This window comes from Thermobia domestica, chromosome 10 (genome assembly GCF_964235325.1).
Source record: "Thermobia domestica chromosome 10, izTheDome1.hap1.1, whole genome shotgun sequence".
NCBI classification, from domain to species: domain Eukaryota; kingdom Metazoa; phylum Arthropoda; class Insecta; order Zygentoma; family Lepismatidae; genus Thermobia; species Thermobia domestica.
This window is the reverse complement of record NC_137463.1, coordinates 49,961,456-49,980,090: the sequence shown is the minus strand read 5'-3', so window position 1 is coordinate 49,980,090 and position 18,635 is coordinate 49,961,456. Positions and strand designations below refer to the sequence as shown.

Here is an 18,635-nt window from a genome sequence, read left to right as displayed (position 1 = left end):
TGGGAAGGGTAAGACAGTTCCGATAACATTTTTAAGCGATGTGCAAAGTATTTATGAAGTTGAAATAAATAGTGTTGTTTTCAACATTGGGAGGGGGTAGATTTGAGGCTTATTCTGGGGGAACATCAATTTCATCTCATTTTTCCTTTGTCGCAATCGAACACAAATCATCACATTTCTCCCCTCCCCTCCAAAAAAACACATTTCAAATCGGACCATTGGGAGACAGTCCCTCCCAGTTCCAAGATTGGAGGGGACATACCCTCTCATTCCCCCGGAATTTGCGCCACTGCTTAAGTGACACATTTACCAAGACTTCAATACGATCGAGTTCAGGGTCGCTATCTTCTATAAAGTACGCGTTCTCTGAAGACTCAGGCCCACTTTCCTCAATGCTATTGGCAATCGCTCCTGCATGTGCTAGCTCACACATTGGTCCTGACTTGCTGTCCACTTATATGCTTAGGAACTAGGGATCACAATTCACATAATATTCACATAATATTAAGTCACAGTCGAACTCAGGAATTTGGACCTTTCTGTACTGATATGACGTGGATCAGTAGATTAATTTGAGATCGGAGCAAGATGAACTCTCGATGAAAATTGAACTCAGGGTTCTTCCGCGCGCAAAACTAGCAAGAGCAAACTATTTAACTGTGATATAATTCTTCCTGGATTTCTTCTTGACAAATTAATGTAGACACATCATTGATTATGAATTAGGAATTAGATTTCTGGGCTGTCGGCATCTATAGTAATTGACGTAGATTTATATGAGGGATGACGTCCCTCGGCGAGCACATAATCCGATGAAAGGGAAGAAAGGAAGCAGCCTGGGACCTATATGTTAGGTACCATTACGACATTTGCCTGGTGTGAATGAGGGAAAACCCAGGAAAAACTTCACTCAAGAGGGATTTCCTTAAAAAGCTGTTACACTTTTTCGACCGAATGTCCCCACCAGGAATCGACACATCATTGAGATTCACATAATATTAGTTAAAGCATTGGAGACAAAGGTAGAATTTGCGTATGAATGAATTTGCTGGCTTTTTATAATATGTTCTCTGCCGCAAAATCTATTGTAGAAAGATGAAGAGAATTTATTTGATTGTTTCATGACTTTCAAGTAAACAAATTTGGATTGTCAATCTTCCCATTTAGTCCTACTTCTTTTATACAAAATGGTGAAATAATTCTTATCACCGTGATCTAGTTGGTAATTTCATATTTACATGAGGATTCCATATCAATAATAACTGATTTCCATTAGCTTAGAAGGAAACTTTCACCATATTTTCTTTTCTTCCCTTTATTATTCCACGTTAGAACGATAAGCTGTTGTATTCACTATCAGATTTCATGTCCTTTGCTCGGAAAGAAGAAAATTTATGGACCATATGAAAATATACACATGCATTTATTCTGTTTCCAAAATACTTGTTGATACAAAAAAAAAAAAAAAAAAACACACATTGTTGCTATTGAAGTCTTGTAAACAATCTTCTATCTATGTTATAGTTACATCTCGTTAAATTAAATCTTAGGTTAGGGGTAATCCAAATAAAATCGACCAATGATGGTTGCTGACAAAATCTAGTACTTTATCAACTTTTAACCTAAGTTTGTACCACATTTCGGGAGTTGAAAACGGGTATTCATTTACTTTTTAGCCGCGCAGGTTTTTACGTAGCAGCCATTTTGTATAGACGGCTGAGCACATTTTGAACTTTTTACTGCATTCCATCAAACGCCTTAACTTTTTAGGTTTTAAAGATAATGAGTTAAAACAAAAATCATATGAAAGATGATGGAATGGACAATATTATGTGTTCTGTGCACATTGAAACGTGCTTCAGAACGTGAGAGAAAAGAAGCTCGGAAATTTTGACCTTGGAAACCTAGAAATTGCAATTTTGAAATGTACATTTTGAAACGAAATAAATGAAACTCACCTTCCATTCTTTGTCTACACAGAGACTAGATAATAGACAAGGTCCTAAACAAGATTCAGATCTGAGAACTATATACTTGATTTTGTGGAAACATTGCGAATTTTCGAAAATCGTGTATTTTCACCATCAAATGTCTCAGGAAGGACAGAAGTGAAAAATCACAAATTAGCACAAAATAGACGATAGCTGTGCAGTAACAAGTGGGTAAAATTGCATCACTGCGAGTCAAGGAGTTTTGGAGTTATAAGTCTTTTCTTCATTGGAACTTAATATCATGAAGCGCCATTGGAATGAGTATAAACTTTGTAGCAAAAGTCAAAATAATGCGAAAGTAATGTTAAATGGGTAAAGTATGCACAATTTATGAATCGTATCTTGTACCAAAAATGAAAGTCATCTGTTATTTCTGTTCTGCCTATAGCGCTGCTGTTAAACACCAGTGAGGTAAATAGTTGACTAATTTGTGTACAGAGTTTGGCACTGATATTGAAAGTAGGATCTGTAGGAGTTTGTGTGAGATTCCGGCGAACCTTAGTGATTGGCACCCACACATTGTCATTCGTACATAGTTTAAAAGAGATTCTTTGTCCATGAGGATGGAAAAAGTGATCAAAAATTGTTATTTTCCTGACTGGTGTCTTCAATTCCTCAATCCATCATTTGTGTCATAAATACATTCTACGTTATCATTAGATGCAAATAACAACATGCTATATGCTGGAAGTACTGAAGTACTGCAATCAGTAAATTCATCTGATTAAGTGTTCATAACATCTGATTAGTGTTTTCGTCAGGGCTACAAATCTATGATATGATCTGGCATTAATAATTCTTTTACAAGTAGCAAATCTCGAGTCTCTTGATGTTTGACTGCACTTCTTCTGATGAAACATAGATAAATTGTATGCCTGAAATACTATATCAACACAAAACCTGCACATATGTTCAGTTTTTAAAATCGTGAATCACTGTATCAATGCAACAAGTTATAACTCAGAAACTACTTACGTCTCAGTGATGCAATTTAACTCACTTATTACTGCACAACTATCGTCTATTTTGTGCAAATGTGGAATTTTTCATTTCTGTCCTCCCTGAGATATTTGATGGTGAAAATACACGATTTTCGAAAATTGACAAAGTTTAAAATTTCCAATAAATCAAGTATATAGTTCTCAGATCTGAAACTTGTTTTGGACGTTGTTTGCTATCTAGTTTCTATGTATAGACAGAGAATTGAAGATGAGTCTTATCTATTTCGTTTCAAAATGTACATTCTAAAATGGTCATTTCTAAGTTTCCAACCTCAATCTTCAGAGCTACTTTTTTCGACGTTCTAAAGTGCGTCTCACAGGTCAAAGAATGTTGCCCATTCCATTATCTTCATATGGTTTTGGTTTGAATTCATTATCTTTCAAACCTAAAAAGTTACAGCGATTAAGGGAATTCACTGAAAAGTGCAAAATACGCTCAGGCGCCTATACAAAATGGCCGCTACAAACAAACCTGCGCGGCTAAAGAAAATAAATGAATACCCGTTTTGAACTCCCTAAATGTGGTACAGTCTTAGGGAAAAAATCAAAAAGAAATAAATTTTGTCAGCAACCTTTGACCTGGAAATTGGTTGATTTTATTTCGATTGACCCGTTAGCCTCAATGAATGGCAGCCTGCCGTAAGAGAAAATTATTAGTCTTTCCTTCCTGTGTCTAATCGTTTCGTTTCCGAAATTGAGAAAAACAAACTCAATCATTCCCCTTGTTGTGGGTCACAATTCGTAAAATTCCATGTTCACTCAGTTAGTGAACTTGGAATTTTTTTATTGAGAATTTCTGGGCTGTACTCCTATTAGTTTCGGAATTCTGGGAAACGACAAGAGGCTCTTTTCTATCAACTTTTGAGGCTGCATTTCGCAAACTCTTTTCTTACTCTTAGCCTACAGTACAAGGAGATTGTTTATACAAAATTTATTGCTTTTCGAAAAGGAGTGTTTTATGCTTGACGAAAGAAATAATTTTCAAGGTCCTCTATTCTCTTTAGTATCGTATTTCATAAGTTTAGTATAGGAGGGCAATATTTATAGAAAATTGCAAAGTTCTACTCCTAACAGTGTTGGAGATGTGGTAATAAATCAATCAGTGGATTATGCGTTTTAAAGTTCAATGACATGAAGGGAATAGAGTGTTGGAGAGTCGAAAGACTATCATGATACTTCCATACAAAAAAATAATAGAACGCGTTTATAAAATCCTGTACTTTTACTTCGCATTTCATTTTGAAAGTATAGTGCTGGGTATCAAAAAATTTCGAGAATTTATCCTTGCATTTTGTGTTAAATATGTCTTATGGACTTGTATTCCACCAGAGATAGTACATATATAGCTATATATCTATATACATAGGGATGTATATATGTTTGCAAACAAGAGAAGGGCAAAGAGGGAACAGAGAGTAATCGGGTAATAGAATGTACAGCGAATATGACAAGCATGACAAGAATTTATCTGAATTATAGAAACAAGAAGGACAGATGGGAAGAGAGCTTGTGTGCACACGATGGACGTTTCATTGCCGGTAGGAGAAATAGGGACGCAAAGGAATTATCAAAGGCATACTGGTCACTGAAAACACATTCCTAACTGCATTTCATGGTCCAGATACTTTGTGAACTATATGTCCGCGCTTTTATGGAACTTTATTAACAACGCAGTAAAAATCATTTAACCACTAGGGTGAACAGGTTATGCATTCTCTATTTTGTGTTCATATTTCATATGAAGCTCAAATCTACTGTGTCGTATCGTTCTGTTTGAATTAAAGTAGTCATGCGTAGTAATACGTAAATACGAGGAAGTGTTGAGAAGTCTTTAGGATTCCTAAGAAAAACTAGTCAAAGCAGTTCTCGGATGGATTTGTTCACCATATTCCCCTTCCAATTCACTGCATATTTTACTATTATCCGACAGTTTGTATAATCCAGCCATTTTATATATATATATATATAGTGATGTGTGATACTATGTGTTTTCAGCTCAAATCACCTCAGAAACGTTGCTTAATTGACTTCTGTTCTCTCAGATGTTTTTTTTTTTTTAATTTGGAAATAGGGAATTTATGGTCGTCAGATAAGGTTAGGTCAGGTTAACACTCAAGCATACGCGCCTAGTTTGTGCTGTAATCACACGCAGTACGGGAATTCCCTCACTCTGAAAATAACTGCCCATAGATTTCTACTTTACGGGTAGGTCTATCTCATTTAGAATTTTTTACCGTATAACGTATGTAGTTATTTGTTAAAACATCAAGAAAGTTTCGTAATTGTTTTTTCTGCGAGCGCCGAAAAAGAATTTTTTTTTTGCAAATATGTTGAAATTGAAAAAAAAAAAGTAAGCACAAGCGGTGACGGGGATTGCCCTCACTTTAGAAATTTATTCTCCTCGTAACCTCTAATACTGTTTTCCAAGTCTGCCTTTATTCTTACTTGAAACTACGTATGCAAAAGTAGATTATACTAAATGAAAACACATGAAACATTTCAATGTAAACATATTTGGAAAGCTAATAGAATTGTAGGTTCATCCAAATCACTACACACTTAATCCGCATCACCATCACTATTTGACATAGGAAACGATGGTTGTGGGGGTTCAGCTATCTTCACTTTCTACTTCATCTTCTCTTATTAAGTTAATCAGTTCTGAAACTCGTCTCTGCTCTTCTTCATACTCCATTCTGATCACATATAATATAGTATGATCGATAATATAGTATGATACTCCATTCTGATAACACGCTCGTAGTATGATCGTGAAAGAAGAAAGAAAAAAAGAAAAAAGAAACGTATGCACACACGGTGAAGGCTTTTTCCCGCAAAACTTTATCTTTCCGCAACGAAAGTTTACAGAAAACTGAGAGTGCCATTTTAACACAGAAGGAGACAAATTAGGAAGATACAAGGCACTTCAGCTATTGTAAACAATCATTTTTTCCCTTCACATGCAGTAATGTTTCTTCAACGCTGAGTGAATTCTATCCTGGTAATGATGTCACCTAGTTGTAGAAAATCAGAAAGGATTATTACCACATGTTGATCCCAGAAAACACTAGCAAGAAGCATTAGACAAAACATTTGGAACTGAAATTTCCTTGGTCTCAATGAACCACTTTGAAGCGTTTTTTTTTCTTTTGATTGCTCTTTTATATCTGGATCATACAAATAGTTGCATACTTCATGACTAAACGTACAGCCAAATTAGTAACATCCTTTTTAACCCTTTCCAGCCCGAATTTTTTTGTGTATTGGAAAAACATATGTACACAGTATTTCTTGTTGCAATGATGCCACATCATAGATCCTTTGTTTTGCTTCAACGCGAGTAAGTAGAGATACCAAATTATGAGAATGACCCGAAAGAAGAGTGTTACGATTACATGGGGAAACTGTATGAATTAATATTAGATTTATGATTATAAAAAGTTTGTGATTTCAAATGGCATCATTGGGCTGGAAAGGGTGCTGAAAACGCGTTTGAAGCCAGCTTTCTTGCATTTTTCTAGTCTGTATGCTAACATTCTGGCACCTACTTTGCGGAAGGATTTCTCATGTCGAGATGATCGCGAATAATTGCAATAACGCGTCCAAAGGAAGATGCCTAAATCCTTTGCTATCTGTTTAGCACAAATGTGTCTGAGAAAATTTGTAGGGTCTCTCAGGGCAGAGTTCATCTTCTCACCATTGATAGTGATAGTATTTCGAGACTTGCCATAGAGGAAGAGAAACCTAATGACTGCTCTAGTTCCTCATTACTCCTCACTTGCAAAAAAAAAAAAAAAAAAAAGTCTATTAGCCTTAGTACTTTGCCTTTTTGATCACGAACTTGTACTCACACAAGTAGAAATATGTAACTCCAGGCCATGTTAATTTCTGGTAGATATTGAATCTGTAGTTTTCCCGGGATTCTAAAATTCACTGCACATTTTCGATCCCAACTAGTAAATTTCCACAATCATTCATGTTCATTAAACATTTATCTCCATGTAGCTAAATGTCAAAATTGGACTTTTCTCAGTGTTCTCCCGTTTCCTCCAACATTATCATTATACCTAGAATTCTTTCATATTAAGTCACGTTCAATAATCGTTCGCATCCATTACGCTACTTTCATATAATCGTTCGCATCCATTACGCTAAAGGTCAAAATCGTTAGACGTTAAATGACATATGAAACTTCATTTTCAGTTCTTGTGGTCAACAATATTGTATTCGTGGATTTTCTCAGGATACTCCCGTTTCCTCCCACTTTATCATTTTACCGATTATCCCATAATCATTCACTTGCTTTAATCATCATCTCCCTTAGCCTTAAGGGGATATTTGTGGGACGTTACACTCTAATATTTCATTTGTAGTCAGTGGCGGATTTAGCCCGGGGACGGGGGGCCTAAGAGGTCTAGGTTCCCCAATTTTCTGTGTGGCAAAAAAAAATTAAACTATTATATATATTTAAAATTCCCTTCACATTTTCGATCCTAACTAATAATTTTCCACAATCATTCACGTTCATTAAACATTTGTCTCCATGTAGCTAAATGTAAAAATTGGACTTTTCTCAGGGTTCTCCCGTTTCCATGTAGCTAAATATGGACAGCTTATATATATATAAGTTTATAGTAAATTCATGATTGGGTTCTAGCAGCCCCCAGTTTTTACTTTCTATATCCACCTCTTTTGGTAATTTTGTCTACATTAAATAAAACACGTCGGCCCAGTTAGTTATTACGTAACTTATATTTTTATTTGTCACTTACCGTTGATGTTTCCGTATAGATACAACTCCTACTACGTAATTCACCGTAAACAAACACAAACCATTTCTCTGGGAGGGGACATGTTTTTGCTTTTTTTTTTTTTCAGGAATCCTCTCGTAAATTGATTGTTAATGCAAAATATTAAGTAGCTTTTGAGTGTTTGCTCTGTTTGTTTCCACACAAGAGATATAAAAATAGGATTATCTAATGACAAAAAGCTGTTCACATTTTTGTCATTTACTCATTACCGCTTGTTTCCGAGTGCACGTAACACGGAAAATGAAATGCAGACATGGTCGGCAGCTTTTGTCAATTTGGCTATTCAGAAAACACATAGATACACTTCAAAAACGCACATATATATATTTACAAGCATATAAACATGCTAATTCGATGAAAATGGAAAGTCTTAATGGTATAAAATGGCAGGATAACATATCGTGGGGTAGAGTAATTTATGATTGTATATATAATTTATTGCGAATAGCAAATGTTTTGATTTTACTTCCCTCTACTATTTTTAATGAATAACACGTGACTAACCAACTCGATTACTAAAGAATCACATACGCCCAGTGCCTCTTAACCTTATAGAGGACATCTCTAGGTTTACGTCTCATTAGCAGGTTGGGATTTAGTATCACCTTTCAGTTCAATGAGGAATCTATAAGCCACAGTAATGCCTGCAAATTTTAATGAAATGAAGTGAAATATTTGAGTTTTACGTCCCGCGCGTGAGGCTAAAGGAGACGGTGATGATGAGCAATGAATGAAATGGTGGAATGAAGAAAGTGCGAGGAAACTGGAGAATTCCGAGGAAACCCACGCACACGGTGTTTGTCCACACACAAAGTTCACTTGGCGGGGGCTGGAATCGAACCCGGGACCCCAAGCACCAGAGGTGAACTCTCTACCACTGAGCCACGGCGGCCCCTGCAAATTTTAATGTTTCCTACCGGGAATTGAACCTATGATCCCGTGCACTAAAAGCACGCGGGCTACCCAACTGGGAGGGTTAGCGCACGCGTCTTTGGTTCTACGAACTCGGGTTCGATTCCTTAGGAGTTAACGTAGTTCGGATTTCTCGTTAAGAACCTGACATACTAAAAATAATACAAAATATACTATTATTCTTTTGCTTGGTTTTCATAAGTGAAATGAGATAATGAAATGGAACTCACCACAAACATACATAATCATAGTCTGCAGCAGAAAGTATGACCCTGAAGAATTTGCAGTGTTGCTATCCAGAGTAATTACAGTGTTGCCAAAATAACATTTCCCCAAAAATCTATGTATAGGCAGCGACTAGAGGAAAGAACTGAACTGCATTTGATTACGTATCATGTTATCTTGGAATCCTGTGAACTACTTTTAAATAACAGTTGTATGTATATAGTTTGTATTTAAGTAATAGTTGTATTTATGAACAAAATAGTTTTAACAAACAATTATTAAAAAATAAATAATGTTATTTAAAAAAAGTAGTTCACAGTATACTAATAGAGTAGTATGTCAGGTTCTTCAGCTATAGGTTGAAGATTCGTATAGCTCGTATAGCTTTGCCGAGGAAAGGGTCACTTAACTCTAAACAACAACAACAATAACCTCCAAGAGATCTTTTATTTCTCATGTGATGACTAATGAAAGGGAATTATTTTGAGATAATGTGACACGAGTTGTGGGAAGAAAGAGAAGAGCCTCGAGAAAAGCAACGAACACAACAATGTCCACAAACTCATATGGCATGGGAGAAACCCCCAATGCTGGTTCAGAAACCACTTTAAATAGCTGATTCCGTCTCATGTACCCTTGATATTGAAAATGGCCGCTAGACTTCAATGAATAAACAAAAGAATTGAAGCATAACTTTAACATGCAAAATTTAGCTTTATATTTATGCAGTAAGTTTATTTTGATTTAATTAGCCTACGATCCGAGCCGAGACATGATTTTTCTTAGAAGATACGAGACGAGACAACACTTTCGAGACACATTTCGACAGCTTCAACTGTCCTCTTATAGAAAAAAAAAACATTATCTTTAATACAATGTATTCAGTAATTGAGATTAGTGTTGTAAATAGAAAAAAAACCGTTCGTATTTTTTCAGAAATGTTCGTTTTTTTAGAAAAAAAACATTGCCTCTCGTTTTTTTCTAAATTTCGTTTTTTTTCAAATAGTCATTTGTAATGTATCTTACGTCATTTACGTCTGAAGTATTATTATGTAGGTGTAATTACCATAAAATGCAACATAAATTAAACACTAGATACTGATAAGGTACACAGTGGGGCCCACCCTCCCCTTATGTCCATGACGTACCCCACCCAATTGTCTATCCGTAGGTGTTCTTCCATGAAAAAAATTTCTTTTCGATTAATTTTTACACCCCCTCAAACATATTTATACAGATTTTTACCCCCCAAATATTTCAATGACGCACTTTGCGTCATAGTCCCCCATTGTGGGCGCCCCTGCGGTACAAATATTTTACAATTTATATGAGTAGCGTACCTACTAATTATCCGGGTTTCTTTAGTGTTTCACCAATATCAACCAAGAAATAAAAGTATAAATGATTCTTTTTTTCTTGAAAGTAGGCCTTTAATAAGTACGAAACTAATATCACGAACAGTATAAATGCAAATTAAATTGTCTGAAGGTAAAAACTAATACTAATTTGCCTACTAATATTTTTCTAAATATTATATATAAATAATTTGTCGACTAGATATATAGTATGCATTGCCGGCTCTACCATATGTGCAACACGTGCATTTGCCCGGGGCTGCAATATCTGTCATAAGTATTTTATTTAAATTAAATATTTCTTGTTGGAAACAGACTTCATGATCATGGTAGTTAAATTTACTAAGCTGACCTTCTACTTGAATACTACATTCATAAATTATGTTTAGGTCTCATAAGTTTAAGTCAAATGGACAGTGCTAAAGCAAATGGTGAAATAAACCCAGAACAAATTGCTTGATTGTTGCCAAATATAAGAACTCAATTCTCGAACGCCTGTCCCCTTTGGTTAGTTATCAGAGTTCTGATATGAAAGCTTCTCTTGTCTTTGTCGCAAATAAGATCGTCATTGAAGGTAGAAACAACTTTTAAAAAAATAACAGATGTAGATGAAAAATCAAGAAATAAAGATAAAAGAGCTAGTTGTACTTGAATTGCAAACTGATATGTTGAGATTGAAACTCGATATTGAATTCTATAAGAAGGATTACCATCTTTCCTTTCAAAGTGTGTTTGCTTTACCTTTCATTAACATAATAGATTATTATTTAAAGAAAAAAAACAGACACAACGAGATTGTAGTAAGTATTTAAGCCTTTCTGAGTGCGAGTGTAGTTTTCCCCCCTTTTGTTGTTCATGCTGGAGTTGCATCCCTAAAATAATGATTTTTAAGATTTGTTCTTTCTGGTGAAAGAGGGAGGCGGCAAATTACGTCATTGCACGGGCGACAAATTGCCTAGGACCGACCCTGATGATATGTACACTCATGTTCAAAATGACTGTCGCATATTTATAACTGTCTTCTTGTAAGAATATAATTTGATAATGATTTTGCAGGGTACTTTTAATACTCATGCTATGTGTATAATCGAAAAATGTATATTTGTGGTAAATTTCAAAGGAAAAGAATTATAAATACGAAAATGGGAAAGAGTAAAACAAAATGTTGCTAAATGGACAAGGAAGTTTTACTTTCGTTTTATTGTTCTTATTTACTGCTCTTTTGACATTAAATTTGCCACATACATGTCTTTGCCGATCATACACATACTAACATTATAAGAAATACCAGGCGGATTCGTTATCTAATTATATTCCTACAACATATTTATACACATGCGACAATCATTTTGGACATGAGTGTACATACAAGACATGAATATAGGATGACATAATTTGAAGTGATGCAGGGTGTTTCAAAATGAATATTAGGGTTTTGAAACTTTGTAGTATCTATTACAATTAACTTACAATTATAAATATTATATCAAATGAAAGAGCAACTCAAACAGTTTTGTACGCACACATGCACATGCATTGTTTTCTCTGTCTGCTGTTAGAAAGAGCAAGTAGTAAAGATGGAGACTAGAGACCAGAAACCTTTTTGTGTTTTAATTTTGCAAAGACTGAATCTGTAGTTACAGTGCAACCGTCTGTGTGAACTGAATGTTTCGTGCCATGTGGAGGAAAGTTTATGGGCCTTTCTCACCTATCGACTCGATGTGTGTCGTGTAACGAATGAAGCTCATATCGAACACTTGTAGCAAAAACTGTTTGAAGTGTTCTTTTACTTGATGTATTGTTTATAATTGCACATAAAATGTAATAAGTGCTACGAAGACTTAAAGCCCCGATATTCATTTTGAAACACCCTGCATTTCTCAGAAACAGTATTGGAACTAAGATGTAAAAGGAGAGAAAATTTTCCTTATAAAATGATCGTTTACAATGATATTATTATTAGTCAAGACTATAACTACTACAACAACACGAGTTGCTAGTCAAAAAAATGTAATATCTACAATACATCTGTAATATCTAAAAAAAAAAAAAAAAAAAAAAAATTACAATAACCCTTTCGGACCCAGGTGGCCAAAGTGCCACATACGGGTGTGTCACTTTTTTAACCCGCTCCTGTATAAACACTAATTAAAATATCGGGATTTTTTTTTGCCAAATATGGTTGGACTATAGTTTATCATATTAGTTTCTTTTTCTTCTGTGCGTCGAATTTCCTTCTCAAATTTCACCCCAGTCAAAAATTCGAGAGTTTTCGAATTTCCAATTTTCTTTATTATTTCTTATCTGTAGCTTTATTCTTTGCAGAGAGACCTTAAGACTTGTCAGGTAGATCCGTCGGATAGATACCTAATTGTTGCCAGCAACTGAACTGGCCTGCGCGCAGTGTTGCCAACTATGCAAATGAAAATTTCCTTAAATTTGGGCAAAAAATTTGAAATTTTTGTTATAAATCCGTACCTATACGTCCGAGTGCAAGTCAACTTACGCCAGTCGAACATTTATTCTTACTGAACAGACACGGGTACATATCGTTACAGTGGGGTACTTCGGGGGCGCACGAAAAATTCGGATTTAGGTTCTAACTCTTGATTTTCCAATACTTTTCTGTTTATCGAAATATATTTTTGGTAATTAAAAGCTTTGTTCCTTAAATATCGCCATGATACTTGTAGGATATATTAGTAATGCACCAGTGTTTAAGATAGTTTACGTCTGTCTGGTAGCAGTGTTGCCAGCTACAGAAAATTTTAATTCCAGATTTTAGGGGAAAATTACGTGTTTCGTCTGTTATTTCCCTCTTGTTGGCTACATCGGAACAAACGTGCCAGTATCTGAAAGTCTTGTCTTTGCTCTTCACAACGCACTATAGAAAGTTTCAATAGGATAGTTAGGGGAAGTACAGTTGAGGTTTACAGTAGACTTTGTTCTCTAAGTGGAAAGATAACTGCGATTTTTTTTTAGGTAAAATGAAATATTTTTAATGACCTGCTTACTTTATTAGATATCGTCACAATACTTGTAGGATATATTAGAGTGATACCAAAGCTTATTTTAAGATAGTTCGTGTGTGTCTGCTAGCACTGTTGCCAACTACAGAAAATTATAATTTCCGATTTTAGGGGGAAATTTTGGAAAAAATCCCTTTTTGTCTCTATTATTTCGCTCTTAATGGCTACATTCGAACAAACGTACCACTGACTGAAAGCCTCGTTCTTGTCCTACACAGCGCACCATAAAGAGTTTAGGTAGAATAATTAAGGGAAGTAGAGTTGATGCTTATAATAAACCATGTTCTGTAAATGGTAGGAACATTGTGAATTTCTGAGGTAGAATGAGTTTTTTTTTTTTTTAAATTTCATGCTTACTTTGTTAGATATCGCCATGATAGTTGTAGGATATACTCTTGGGTTACCAAGGTTTACTTTCAGATAGCTTACGTCTGTTTGATGCCAGTGTTTCCAGCCAAAACAATTAATTCCCGATTTTAGGTGAAAAATTTGGCAAATTTCTCTTTTCTCCTCTATTATTTCCCTCTAGCTCGCTACGTTGGAACAAAGGTACCACTACCTGAAAGCCTTCTATTTAGTCTAAAGAACGCACCATAAAAAGTTTCAATAGGATAATTAGAGAAGCTGTAGCCCCGGCATATCTGTTGATTTTTGCTTCTGAGGCGTAAAAAGTGTCAAAATTTCATGTGTATGGAAACAGAGAATTTTCTCTTTCTCTCTTTGAATGGAAGCCAGCGATTTCAGGTTTTCACTGAACCTTGTCAACACACCAAAGAACTTTTTTTAGGTGACTTGGACCGATATGGCAACAGTGGTGCTAGATACAAAAAAATCTTGAAATTCGGTTAGGGAAATTTTTGTAAATTTTCACCTCTACATTTCCCTCAGTAATTTCCCACCCGCTGGCAACAGTGCAATGTAACTTACACTAAAAAATAGCCACATTCCTTTTCTAGAAAACAAGGTCTTAACCATATCAATCGGGTAAATGGTTCTTGAGTAGTAAGTCACTAACTGAAAATGTAGGAAAACGCCAAAACTGACCTGGGTCCGAAAGGAATAATCACACGATTTAGCTCGTATAGGTACAAAGAAACAAACGATTTGTAAGTTACGAGGGCTTCGACTCAAGTTCTATTGATTATTTCAATAATCTTCAACATAAATCAATAAATAATAGTTGCCAGAAAAAAAACAGACATTTGAAAAAAACATGAAAAAGAACGATGTTTTTTATTAAAAAAAAACTTCACAGAAAAAAAAACCGTTTTTTTTACAACACTAATTGAGATTGTTTACATTGTTTTACTTTAAAGTTACATGTTTCCAAGCAATGCATTTTCCAGGTATTTCAAAGTAGAGATGAAAGTACCAAAATCTGACTCTTTAGTCTCACATAAATTATAAATGGAAAGGAAACCATTATGTACGTATAGTGAATCTAATTTCGTGGTCACTCCAGTTTGGGATGAAATTCCAAGAAACAGCGAAAGGAGACAAGATTTTATGGAAGGAAATAATGGAGGCTTAAGGGAGACAACTTACTCATCGTCTTTGAAATATAGAAAGGCTGAGAAACCAAGAAATAGAGAGGACGGGACAAAGAGAGAAAGGAACCCTAAGGCTATTTCCATCCGTTCTCACATTGACGACATCTCGATTCATTTAAGATTGTTAGAACGAACTACCACCACTTTCCACACACTCTCATCAGCATCATCACCATCAACATCACCTCCCACCACCACCTCCCCAACTATCAAGAGCAACCAACTACCATCACCAGAACAAACCTTTAACTCTCACTCCATTCTGCTTTCAACTCTTCTTCTTAGTAGTGACGCAAATGGAGTGTTTCTTTACTGCACTTACTAGCTTGAGTTATTCAAGGAGGACTTTTGCGTGAAGAAAACCATCGTTCATCCTGAATTCATTGCTTTAAAGGTTGTTGTAGAGAAGGTTTCAGACCGTGGGAAGTCGCACAAAAGATCATATTGTTCCTGCAAAACCAACAGAAATAACACTTACAAGAGTATGGGAGGAAAAGTCGGAAATCTGGAACTGTTGCTGCTTACCTTACGTATGTGTTCGCTTACAAGAACTTTGTCTTACGGGACTGAATGGCAGTGAAACAAACATACGCAAATACACAATCATTAAACATTCTTACAATCTAGAATGGTAATCTAGACGATAACGGAACATAATCATAAATAAAAAAACTAACTCTTGTCTAGAAAAATATCCATGGATATAGGATGACATGATCGTGGATTCAATTTTGTTTGCCGAGTCCACGGTGGCTCAGTGGTAGAGCATTCACCTCTGCTGCATCGGGTCTCGGGTTCAAAATCTGCTTCCGCCAAGTGAACTTTATGGTGGACAAACACCGTGTGCGTGGGTTTCCCCAGGGTTCTCCCGATTCCTCACTTTCTTCATTTCACCATTTCATTCATTTCTCATCATCACCGTCTCCTTTAGTCTAGCCGGCATAACCATGAGACATAAAACTCAAAAATTTCATTTCATTTTCCAATATTTTGTTTGCAAGACTTATATAAAATCCAAGGGCTAGACAAAAAGTAATGACAACATTGTTATAATTCATACCTGGCTTTGTGCGCAGAACACCTATTCAATTCCTTCAATATATTTACCTGTCATCCCTATCAGCGTCTGTACACGTGTGGAAGATGTTGTACATCGTTAGTTCGTTAATCTTTGTCGATGGATATCAGAGACAGCCATATGGCACATATGGTGACTTGTATTATGCCTTAGTGCTTCCTGCGAAATGGTTACTTCATTTTGGTGAAAAGGTCGTCACAAAGTTTCCGAAACGTTGTTTTGGACTGCTTATACGTGCTATTTCAATCTTGATCGACAAACTTTGTTCGTTTTTACGAAATGTGTTATAACGGAGATCGTTTTTACGAAATGTGTTCTAATGGAGCTCGTTTTTACGAAATGTGTTCTAATGGAACTCATTTTTACGAAATGTGTTCTAATGGAGCTCGTTTTTACGAAATGTGTTCTAATGGAGCTCGTTTTTACGAAATGTGTTCTAATGGAGCTCGTTTTTACGAAATGTGTTCTAATGGTGCTTCTACTTTCCTTCTCTATGCCATTGCTATTTCAGACTGAATAACGTACAGTCGTTACCACCCTGCAAGTCTCATCTCCTCGCATTTTCATATTAGCTATAGAATTCCGTAGTACTGAGACAGCACTCTGACATGAAAACAAAGTTGTCACTACATTTTATTCAAGCTATGTATAATATGTATAGAACACACAAAGCTGTTAACATTTCTAAACTATTTTGTAACCACGCACCCGACTCTAGAATAAGGGATTCGTTTACTTACAAATATGCTCCACCAGGAGAAGTAATAACATAAATGCCTTTAAGTAGGAAGCTCGAAAAAGTAATATTTGTTGCTTTAGTGCTAACAATTAGTGCATTCACTATCTCATTACTGAAAATGGATTATATTTACTATTTTCTTCAGATTTTCTCAAAATTTCTAACGCCACGGGCGCTGATTTTTCACGACACTGCACTGTTGAAGGGCCTACAAACTTCTAAACTCATAGATTCCGTTTTAAAAAAACACTGAAATCTTGTACTTCAAATATTGACTCAACATCAGTGTACAACTAAAGAGTACAGAAAAATGAAACAAATACTCATATCTCTCTCTCTCTCTTCATATATATATATATATATATATATATATATATATATATATATATATATATATATATATATATATATGTATGTAGGTATGTATGTATATGTATGAAAACTGGATTATTATGGCATTATAATAAGTCACAAAGAGAGAAATCGGCTGCAGGGAAGCAAACTGGAGCCCACTTGATTTTCATATATTTTGTAAATTAGACCACGAGCAACACGAATCTGAAGGAATTTTGACATTTCAAATGTCGAAACTCGAGATATTCGAACATAAAGTGACCATGGAAGCAAACTGGACCCCACCTGATTTTTATATATTTTGTAAACAAGACTACGAGGAACACAACTCCGAAGGAAATTTTACATTTCGAATTTCGGAACCTGAGGTATTCGAACATAAAGTGACCACGGAAGCAAAAAGGACTCTAATTGATTTTTATATATTTTGTAAACAAGACCAAAATGAGCAATAATCTGAAAGAATTTTGACATTCCGACTTCCCGAACTCGAGACACTAGAACTTATACAGTAGTTTTACATAGTATGTATAAAATTAACGAAGAAAGTTCTGTCGCTTTTTGACCTATCACCTTAGAGCATCGATATGTCACCTAAGACGTACCTGAAAGATCAAAAATAGTACCCATCAGTATCAACGACCTTCTGCCATGATTCCTTCGCGGTAGAACTTGGTTTGCCGTGAAGCAAAGAAGGTACAAGTGCATTTTGCACCTCTACTAAGGAGCTGAACTGGAGTCCTCTAAGGTGAGTGTCCAAGGAATCGAACAGGTGATAATCATACGGTTCAAAGTCTCCAGTTAGTATGGTGGATGCAATAGTGTTTCCCATCCAAGGCGTAGGATGGTGTCCCGGTTATTCTAGCCATGTGGAGCTTAGCCTTGTCCCGTAACGGGAGACACCCTTAGCGATTCAGAAGTGCTGGCTTCCGGGGTTTTGAGTTTTTCTTGAACACGGTTCAACTGCTGACAGTAGACAGTTGCATTGATGTTCTGCTCTGACCAGCCGGTAGCAGTTCCCGATGCACGATGTCGCGAGCAGTCCACTAAACACACAGGAGGACCTTCTGCTGCATTGCTGGTTTCAGCTGTTTTGGAATCAGTTCATGGGATTTTAACAAATGATGACGACGCCGTTGAGTTTCGTAAAGGACTCACTTCTCATCACATGTCAACATCCTGTCCAGAAATGGCTTCTTCCTCAGACGAGACAGCAAAGAAGTACAGGTGTCTGCTCGAGTAGCCTTCTGGCCCGGAAGCAAATCATGTGGCACCCATAGACCCAACTTGTAGTGTCACCCAAGTTGATGGAGGTGCTGCCGAATGGTTTCTCCACTCATATTGAGTTGTAGCCAAAGTTCCTCACATGTCTCTCGATTGTTCGCCTCAATTGCTACCTGAAGATCTTCATTTTGTACATGTGTTGGTCTCCCGGCACGTGATGCGTCTTTCGTGAGTGTTTCGTCACCGTCCTTAAACTTGCTAAATCACCCTTGCGCTGTCTGCGTAATCAGAACACCCTTACGAAAGGCCTGAGATATCTTCCTCCCCGCTGCAGTGGAGTTTGACCCAAGTTTGAACTCATACAGC

The 18,635-nt window shown here is 36.1% G+C and overlaps 1 protein-coding gene across 2 annotated transcripts in view; it reads right to left on the bottom strand.

Moving 5' to 3' along the window:
- LOC145662478 (uncharacterized) overlaps positions 1–15,336 on the bottom strand; it is an 846,748-nt gene extending 831,412 nt beyond the window's left edge. The window contains exon 1 of one of the 2 annotated variants that reach the window (XM_081728085.1): positions 15,197–15,336. The gene's annotated coding sequence lies outside the window, so the exon portion shown is untranslated. Of the gene's footprint in view, positions 1–15,117 lie in introns of both variants that reach the window. The other variant, XM_081728084.1, reaches the window with a different exon arrangement.
- Positions 15,337–18,635: the final 3,299 nt, after the last annotated feature.